Below are 9,635 nucleotides of genomic sequence, written 5' to 3' on the forward strand. Positions count from 1 at the left end.
ATAAACAATAAACATTTTGGAATCCTAGTTATGTGATGTTCATTTATATATTTCAACATGACACAATAATACATTAGAAGCTGTTGCACCTATAAATTGAAAAAGGTCAGAGAAAAATGTACTGTGCCATGGTATAACCGTAATATTCACTCTCTCAAGAAAGAAACTCGTAGTCTTCAACGCAAATGGAGAAAAACTAACTTGGAAGTTTTTAGAATTGCATGAAAAAACAGTATGTCCAACTATAGACAGGCTCTAAAAACTGCTAGGGCTTAGCATATACACAAACTCATTGAAATTAAGCAAAACAGTCCAAGGTTTTTATTTAGCACAGTGGCTAAATGAACAAATAACCAGTTGCCACCTGATTCAAATATTCAACCAACCTTTAATAGTAATTACTTTAAGAATTTCTTCACTGATAAAATAGATAACATCAGAAATACAATAGCGAATGTAGATTCTTGTAACAAAGAGGCTGAAGCGGAATGTGAATCCATTTGCAGGAGTTTATTAAAGGAAGATCTTACAATCAGAGTCGTGTCAATACCGTAAGGGCAGTCCGATCTTTCAACATACACAGGGGTTATCAAGTAGGCAGTGACAAGTACCCACAGCAAAGCAAAATTGAAGATGAGATCTCCTTTATGTCACATTTACATCTCCTAGATATAAATGAGCACTAATTGAGACCAAAGTGGTTTTCTCATTCTTCTCAAATGTCTCTCCTGAGAATTAAGTCTCACATTGAGCACAGTGCAAGTTCTCCAAATTCTCTCACAGCTGTCTCTTTTCCTGATCTCAACTAAGAGAAAAATGAGACATACTGTGCCACTTTCAAATATGTCTCAATTTGATCTCAGTTATATCTCAGTGAGAAATATGTCTCGTACTGCTCACTATTTGAGTTCTCAAAATCTCTTACAGTTGTCTCTTTCTAGTGTTTCAGCAAAAAGAAAAAATAGAGTAGTGCAAGCTCTCAAATTAGTCTCAACATGAGACATGATTTAATATTATAGCTCAATCATATCTCAATTTATCTCAGCGCAAAATTTAAGAACAGTAATCAATTCAGGCAAATAATTTGAGATGGTTTACATAATGTTCAACTTACAAAATGTGTTGATTGCTGACACAAGCCATACAATTCATTAATAACAATTTTGAGTTCCAAAACGTAACCCATCAAAACATAAGCCATGATGTGCTCAAAAGACACCTTTGTGAACTTTCTAAATGTTGACATTGTGCTGTTTTGACAGAATTCACAGCAAAGCTCTATTGTATAGAGCAGTAAAAGAGTATGTAACACATAATAGACCACATGCTGTTTTAATTCAATTCATTCAAGCACCCTGATAATACAAAAGAGGCAATTCATCTTGCCACCACACACCCTGACCATGACCCACTGTTGGATCCAGTATAAACCCAATATTAAGGGGTTAAAACTTTTCAAGTGTGTTTGGGAAATTAGCTGCAAAAACAATGCCAGGCATAGATGTCAAGTCAAAGAAAACAACTTTACCCAATATATGATCCAAGGAAACTACTGTATTAACAGAGGTTTCCAATAGGGGAACAACATGACTGCATGTACCATTTGTTACACTATCGTGCAGCAAATAAAAACCAGCAACTTTGAATACATGAACAAGGGCCCATTTGGCATATGAATTTTCTGAGGTAAAGAAGTACTCAATCTGTCCATACTTTCTTTGTCCATCACTTGAAAAAACAACTGTGAAATTGTTTCTTCTATTGCCTTTCCCATAGTGTTTTGATGTGAGATAATTTCTCTTAACTTGTGCCCTGTGAAAGATCCTTACTGTTTTAGAACTGATGCAATGAACAGTATGTCTTTCTAATGTAGAGAGTTGAACTGTGTCCAGTTGAAGTTCACTAGATGCTCCATATAGTTTGGTCCTAGACAAATCATTGTTTTCCTGACAGAAACTATCATCTTTAGTCATCCGTGGGTAAAATTCAGCTATGGCATTCCCTGGTTTTATGGTTTGTGAAATAACAGGAATAGACTGCACAAGTTTGACTGCATGGACCATCTGCATAGGTATATTTTGAGTGCCATGTATGAGCCTTAACAAATAGCCATTCTTTTCCTCAAAATGGAAACACGAATGAGTCCATAATGGACCAAGGGCCTTCACACTGTCTGCTAGGTGCACAAGAAGGTGTACATTTGCAGTTTCGTACCGCTCACCATATAGATTAGCCATTTGGGAACCAAAGTTCCACAGTAGTTTCTCTGCATGATCAATCTGTTCAACTGATATGGATTCCATCAACAAAATGAAAATGGCTTCACTTAGTAGAAGGAAGTGCTTGTAGTACAGTGTTGCAAGAATTCCATGGAAAACAACAGGTCCATAGAAGATTAAAATATCCCGATATTCTGATGCTTTAAAAAACATTCTGTGAGATGTCACTAATCGAGGATATAGAGTGGAGGATGGAGGAGAGATATCCTGAAATCGCCTGTCAATTTCCTTTGCATTTTTTGCCATGCTGAAGGGCTGACGAGAAAACTCTGGAGAAAACCACAGAACCATCAGAAGGCGCATTACTCCAAGAAGGACTGAGTGCATGTAATCTATGCCAGTGCCTTTGATAAGGTTATAACATTTAAGTTTGCTAAGCCAACAGGGACCCTTCACCCCTTTAACGGGGGTTTTGGTCTCATTTGAGATTTTCATATCCAGAGCAAACTTTTCATTTGTGCGCAGTGGGCCTTTTGGATCTCTATGTTGGTATGGAAATGCATGAACATGTCCCCTTTCCCCCTGTCTTTACAGTCTCTCCTGGCTGCTCACATTTATGACATCCAAATTTTCCATTGTATTGTAAGTCGCATGTTCCAGCAATGGTGAGCACTTTACACACAAAAGGTTCAGATGTCAACTCTGCAGGTTGCACAAGAATTCCATCATCTGCAAGTTTACTCAGTGTGTCACCTAGTGGTCTAAGGAATGTAAACATGGATGGTTTTGAGTCCCCATACCAAAGTCCAGCAAATATCATATTCTCTCTTTTTGTGCGTTCCATGAAACTCAGTTCATTGATGATACAATAAAAAGGCCAAACTGAAAACTTGGACGATTTGAAAATAGGTACCCCATCTGTATTCCAAGTAAGTGAGATGTTTTTAGGGTCACTAAGAGGACCACCCACATCTACAAGCTGTTTGTAAATTTCTGCATCATAGATATCTTCAATGTTGTAAGGATCTGTCTTCTTCCTGCTAAATCTAAAGTTTAGTTTCTCCTGAAAACCTGGCTTGAGAAACAATGACCTTATTTGAGCATCAATTGGAACCTCTATGAAGGATGAGGATCTTTCTTCTGACACACTGGTCCCACAAGATAGACACTTTAATTGTTCACCTTCTAATGACCCAAAACAAGTACGGCAATATTTATGCAATACAATAGGAGAAGATGCAGCATATGAGAAAAAAAAGTCTTTTAACTTCTGTACACTGTTTAAGCAGTTTGTATTCAGACTATCAGGACAAACCAACTTAAACATTTTAAGCAAATCACTAAGGGCCTTATCAGTTACTTTATGACAGTTTACGTAAGCCATGATGATCAGAAGGCTCTCTGCAACAGTTATTGATGCATTGTCATATAATGGCTTGTGTGCTGTGTCCTTGAAATTTGACTCTTCTGCACAGTCCTCACTCAAACCCTCTTCAAATCCCTCATTGAACAAATGTCCATCATCATATGTCCAATCCCCCACATCAGGGCGAGCTTCCTCAAATAATTGAGATGGATCATACTCAGCATTGCCATGTAATTCAGTTGTTAGGTCATCAGGAGGATCTCTGAAGGCTGATCTGGAAGATGGTTCTTCATTGTCTTCGATAGAGTTAACAGTTGAAATACTCTCTTGTGCCACGCTACCTTGTGCTGGTAATAAAATAGAATAAAAATCATTAAGGGTCAAAAAACATCTTGTCACAACACAAAACCTATATCGTCTCAACCTGTATAACACTTTCTTACACTCAGATTTTTGTGTCATACTTTAGCAGGATCTGGGGTCTCATTTATAAAACTGTGCGTAGGATCCTTACTAAAAGTGTACGTGTGCCTGAAAGGCAAAAATAGCGTGCGCAAAAAAAATATTCAGACTTATAAAACCGTGCGTATGCCAGAACCTGCGCAACATTCACTTTATAAATCCCAGTCAGCCAGAGTCAGCGGAAGATTGTGCGCACATGCGTCTCCTCCCCGAAATAACCATATAAGGAGCTTACAATGCCTAGATTTACTATGCATACCCTCATTTGCATATCATTTGCATATGATTATTCATCCACGTGATCATCTAACATGTTTACCAGTAGGTAGCCTACTAAACATTAGTTAATATGAAATATGGATGTGCGTCACGTCACATTAATAAAAATAATTTTGTTTGCTTTTTTTTAAATAAATAAATGAAAGTGTAAAATACATTTATTTTTCTCAATCTTTTCCATGGGCTAATTCGTATTTTTAATTGAAACAGTTTTAGACCATGTTGTGCATTATTTGCACGAAGCTATTTTCTCAGACAATTATTCATCTATTCATTTGATATTCAGCTATCATGATAAGCAATTATAGTTAAAACGTTAAAGCACAGCATGCCAGAAGAAAAGTGTTCAAAAGCATTGCATCCACAACAAATATTTCTATTTATTGAATATAAAAATTTTTGTCTAGTCAAGTCATCTTCATTTATATAGCGCTTTTAACAGTGTAGGCTGTTTCAAAGCAGCTTTACAGAGACAAATGGATAATACTTGCTATTATCTAGCTATTTGTCTAGCTTTTTCTAGTTAAAGTTAGTTGTGATTAATTCACTTCCGTCGTTCATTAGTTATTAAATTAGGGGCCGCTAAGACGACAACGATTATGTGCATTATGTAAGATTATGTGCATTTTAATCTATGTTTTCAGATTATTTCTCTCTCTACAGACCAAGATCAAATGAACTTGTCTGGCGATGTAATGATTTCATGTTGGCCTATTTTAAGTGTTTAACTCCAGTGAGAATGGTTAAATCTAAATGTTTAATATTAGAAGTAAAACATATAGATTAGTAAATTATTAATTTATTTATTTAAACTGTTATTGTGAACATGCACTGTAGCCTATTTATGATTACTACTCATAATGAAGATTTACAGTTTTACGTCAGGCTATATTATGCGTCAGTTTCACTGCCCAACGCGCTCGCTGACGCGGACATTTAAGAATGGATGGATATTTGCTTCAAGTGATATGCTTGGTGAGTGAAATTATATTTGTATTATCTCTCTGTAGCTGTATAATTTTCTTTGATTTTCTGACTAAAAGTGACCAAAAAGACATTTAACTCCAACTCACCATCGGTGTCGCCAAACTGCGCCATCTCCAAAATGTTAGTACACATGGGTCAGAGTTTGTGTGCAGGTGCGCAAATTATCCCGTCAAGTTTGTTTTTATAAATCACAACTTATGCGTCGAAAGTGGCGTACGCCTGTTTCAAGGCCTTTTTTGTGCGTGCGCATGCTTTATAAATGAGATCCCTGCTCAGTGACAAAATATACTGTACTATACTGTATACTGACTTGATGTCCGAGAGTGAGTGCGGTACATCCTGCATGGACACCTGAATGTTGGGCGTGTTCCCCTTGAAGTGCAGCGTTTTGGGTTCCTCCAGGAGGCACCCCCCCACTGCTGTGTTCCGCTGCTGCTACCTCCTTACACAGACAAGAGGACACCTCAGTGGTTCACACCTTTTTTCTAGATAAATATTAGTCTCATTTTGCTTAAATTACATTTTTCAGATTTCTTACCCGAGAAACCTTCTTGTAAGAAACTCAAAAGATAAAAAAAAGAAAAAAGATAAGAATAAGAGAAAGCTATTTTGCTAAGCTTGGTTTGACCAACTGTAGACTGCATTCTATCTACTAATCTATCTATTTACAGGGCCTGTGATTCTTAATCAGAACTAATTCTGTTCAGGATCTCTCTCTCCTCTGCACATGGGACTGGGTGTGGCTTTTGAACATTAAACACACACAAACACATTTCATAAGTTACCTAAATATTGCTGATCAGTCTCCACATGAACGCTGGCGGCTGCAGGCAATAGTATGTTCCTGCACAACCGGAGGCTGCAGATTCAGGACCGTAGATCTGGGCCGCAGTTCTAGGACCCTAGTTTTCCCTGACAGCGCCACCTACCGTACTGGCCAATATAGCAATGGCTGCAGTTTCAGGAACGCAGTTCTAGTATCCTGTTGGTTTAGTTTGCAGTCATGTTACTTTGTATATAGCATCAATATATTAATCTCAGTAGTATGTTTTTAAATGTGATTTTTGATTCAAAATGCAGCAGAGTTAAATTACTAAGTGTGCTTTGAGTCACAATTTTAAATTTAAACATGAATTTAAACAAAATATAAATGAAATATCAATTTTGTTAAATTGATGTATATCAATGTTAAAACAATTGTAAAAAATGAAGAACCTTAAAAGTCTTGAATTGTCTCTTGAAAAGTCTCTTGAATTATACAGTATATTGATTCACTTCCTTAAGGTGAATTAGCTCATTATCAGGTAAGTTAAAGTTGGAATCAGCGTATGGAGTCACTAAATTACTGCCAATATTTTAAAAGTTGTTGAGAAGCAAGACAAGACACAAGAATGATTCAAGAATATATATATATATATATATATATATATATATATATATATATATATATATATATATTATAGTTCAGACCAAAAGTTTGGACACACCTTATTCAAAGAGTTTTCTTTATTTTCATGACTATGAAAATTGTAGAGTCACACTGAAGGCATCAAGGGCTATTTGACCAAGAAGGAGAGTGATGGGGTGCTGCGCCAGATGACCTGGCCTCCACAGTCACCGGACCTGAACCCAATCGAGATGGTTTAGGGCCAGACAGAAGGCAAAAGGGCCAACAAGTACTAAGCATCTCTCAGGGAACTCCTTCAAAACTGTTGGAAGACCATTTCAGGTGACAACCTCTTGAAGCTCATCAAGAGAATGCCAAGAGTGTGCAAAGCAGTAATCAAAGCAAAAGGTGGCTACTTTGAAGAATCTACAATATGACATATTTTCAGTTGTTTCACACTTTTTTTTGTTATGTATATAATTCCATATATAATACCACATGTGTTAATTCATAGTTTTGATGCCTTCAGTGTGAATCTACAATTTTCATAGTCATGAAAATAAAGAAAACTCTTTGAATGAGAAGGTGTGTCCAAACTCTTGGTCTGTACAGTATATACATGTCATTTTTGTGACAACATCACAACAGCACCAAAGTGAACCCCTTTTCCATCAGTTGCTGCATGGATAGAAAGGCTGTAGGCTTCAACTCTAGAGAAAGAGAGAGCGAGAGACAGAGAGAGATAAATAAGAAACATTTGTTTAACATATTCAACTGGAATTAAATATATATATATATGAAAAGTGAAAGTCCTTGCAGCATGTGGTGCATCTCTTCAATTCAGACAGGGATCTCCCTTTTTGGATTGTTATATGTATCTTGGAAAAGAGAGAGTGTACTTGTTAGAATATTTTGAGATCATGAAAATATCCCTAGTGCCTTTTTTAATCATCTGTCCTACAATGAGCCTAATCGAATCCATAAAATCACTTCATATTGGCCATGCAGAACATGACAGAAAATAACACATGATAGCAATGTATAACTGTATTTGGAGTAGACCTGCAGATTAGGCCAAATTGTAACAAACTATTAAAATTGCCAAATGCCTCATTTATCATTGCAAAACAATGCCAAAACAGCAGGCTAACACATACTGCAACTAGGCAGTCAGTGCAGTTTAATTATGAAATATATTTTATACATAAATATGTTAAAACAACGACTATTAAGCCAGTATTCACACTAATACATTAAGCTGCAGGTAAATCTTACAAACCTTACATCAACCATGCTCTTGTCATCTGATAAGTTTAATTAATGTGTAGGCTAGATTCACTTATAATACTTCGTCATTAAAACACAATTAAGATTTATGAAATCATAGCCACGAATTATGTAAACTTTGCACCGTTTAAACGTTATAAAATAAAACTTAATTAAATATCCATACTCACCGTCTGGTTGCTGTCCACATCGTCCATCTTTAATTAGTGTTGATTCAGTACAGTCGGTGGCGCTGTCACAAAAATACTAGGGTTCTAAAGCTGCGGTCACAGAATTGCGGTCCTGTAACTGCAGCCTCCGGTTGTGCATTAATACCCTTCTCGCTGCAGGGAGGGATGACTGCAGGGAGGAAAATAAGGCATTAAATATCCTATCTGCTGCAAAATTTACTGCAACACAACTATGCCAGGCTACTCACCAATTGTGCAGCCCGTCTTGGTCGTTTATTTGGGTCTTCTTCATTACCAGTCCTTCTCCATCGTTTTCCAGGTTTTCGTCTGGTCATTTTGACACTCCAATACTATTTAAATACAGACCCAAGTTGATGGAATATACAGTGGAACTTTTTGTAAAAGTAAAACTCTATATTCTGATGAAGCATTTATTCAGCAACAGAGGTTTACATCTAATCAGCTCTTTAGTAAACAGAAATACATTTCTTAGAAAGTGTCAATTTTCCTCTTCCAATTTTCTCTGTTAATTTCTTTGTACCATTTTGATTTCCCCCTACGATAAATAAAGTTTCTCTTATTTTATCACTTCTACTTTCACTTGTTTATTCTTCATCTTGCATGAATTCTCTCTCCTAATTGGATAAAATGAATATCCCGAAAATGCATTTTCTGTTTACTGAACAGCAGGGGGAATCAGGGAGACTACGATCATTTTAACAATAATAGCAATAACTGGTATCAGAAATAATATAGAGCTGTTTTAATACTCGGCTACTGCACTGTTATGTACCACAATTTCAAAATCTTAAGTCAAACTACAAAATAATTATTAACATCATATTCTTTAAGTACCAAAAGTATTGATCATTGATGATCAATTGATCACCAAAATGTAAATTTAATGCAAGTTATTTGTATTACTAACTCATGTAAATTATACCTCCTGATATTTTTATAAATAAACTATTAATTATGTAGAACCATGAAATATAAATGATCAAGAACAAATACATATCGGCTTATGATCACCATTGAATGAATACCAGATTTTCAATGTCACTAAGACATGTTTTGTGCCAAATAATTCAACAAATACACACGTGTATTTCTCGTATGTTTTGACATTTCTGAAAAGTCTGAAGTCTAGGATATTTGTAACCATAGATATATATAGCGAGTTGTAATTATTTTAATAAAGAATAGAGTTCTGCTAGTCTGGGTAAACCCTGCCCTCTCTGCCGGCGATTTGATTCTTGAACTTGGTCTGGTGATAGCAGTAGGCCTATTAGCTAGGTGTAGCTAAGTAACGTTAGCATAGCTAGTGGTAGCCCCTTGAATGTGGCATTCGCAATGCGGTGACATTACTCCAAGAATCCTACCTCATGTGTGATAAAAGTGTCCGTTATTACTATTACCACTATTATTACTTACTGTTAGTCGTTATCCTTTACAGAGAGCTTTGCTGTTTCTTCCAA

Source organism: Carassius gibelio, chromosome B16 (genome assembly GCF_023724105.1).
Source record: "Carassius gibelio isolate Cgi1373 ecotype wild population from Czech Republic chromosome B16, carGib1.2-hapl.c, whole genome shotgun sequence".
NCBI lineage: Eukaryota > Metazoa > Chordata > Actinopteri > Cypriniformes > Cyprinidae > Carassius > Carassius gibelio.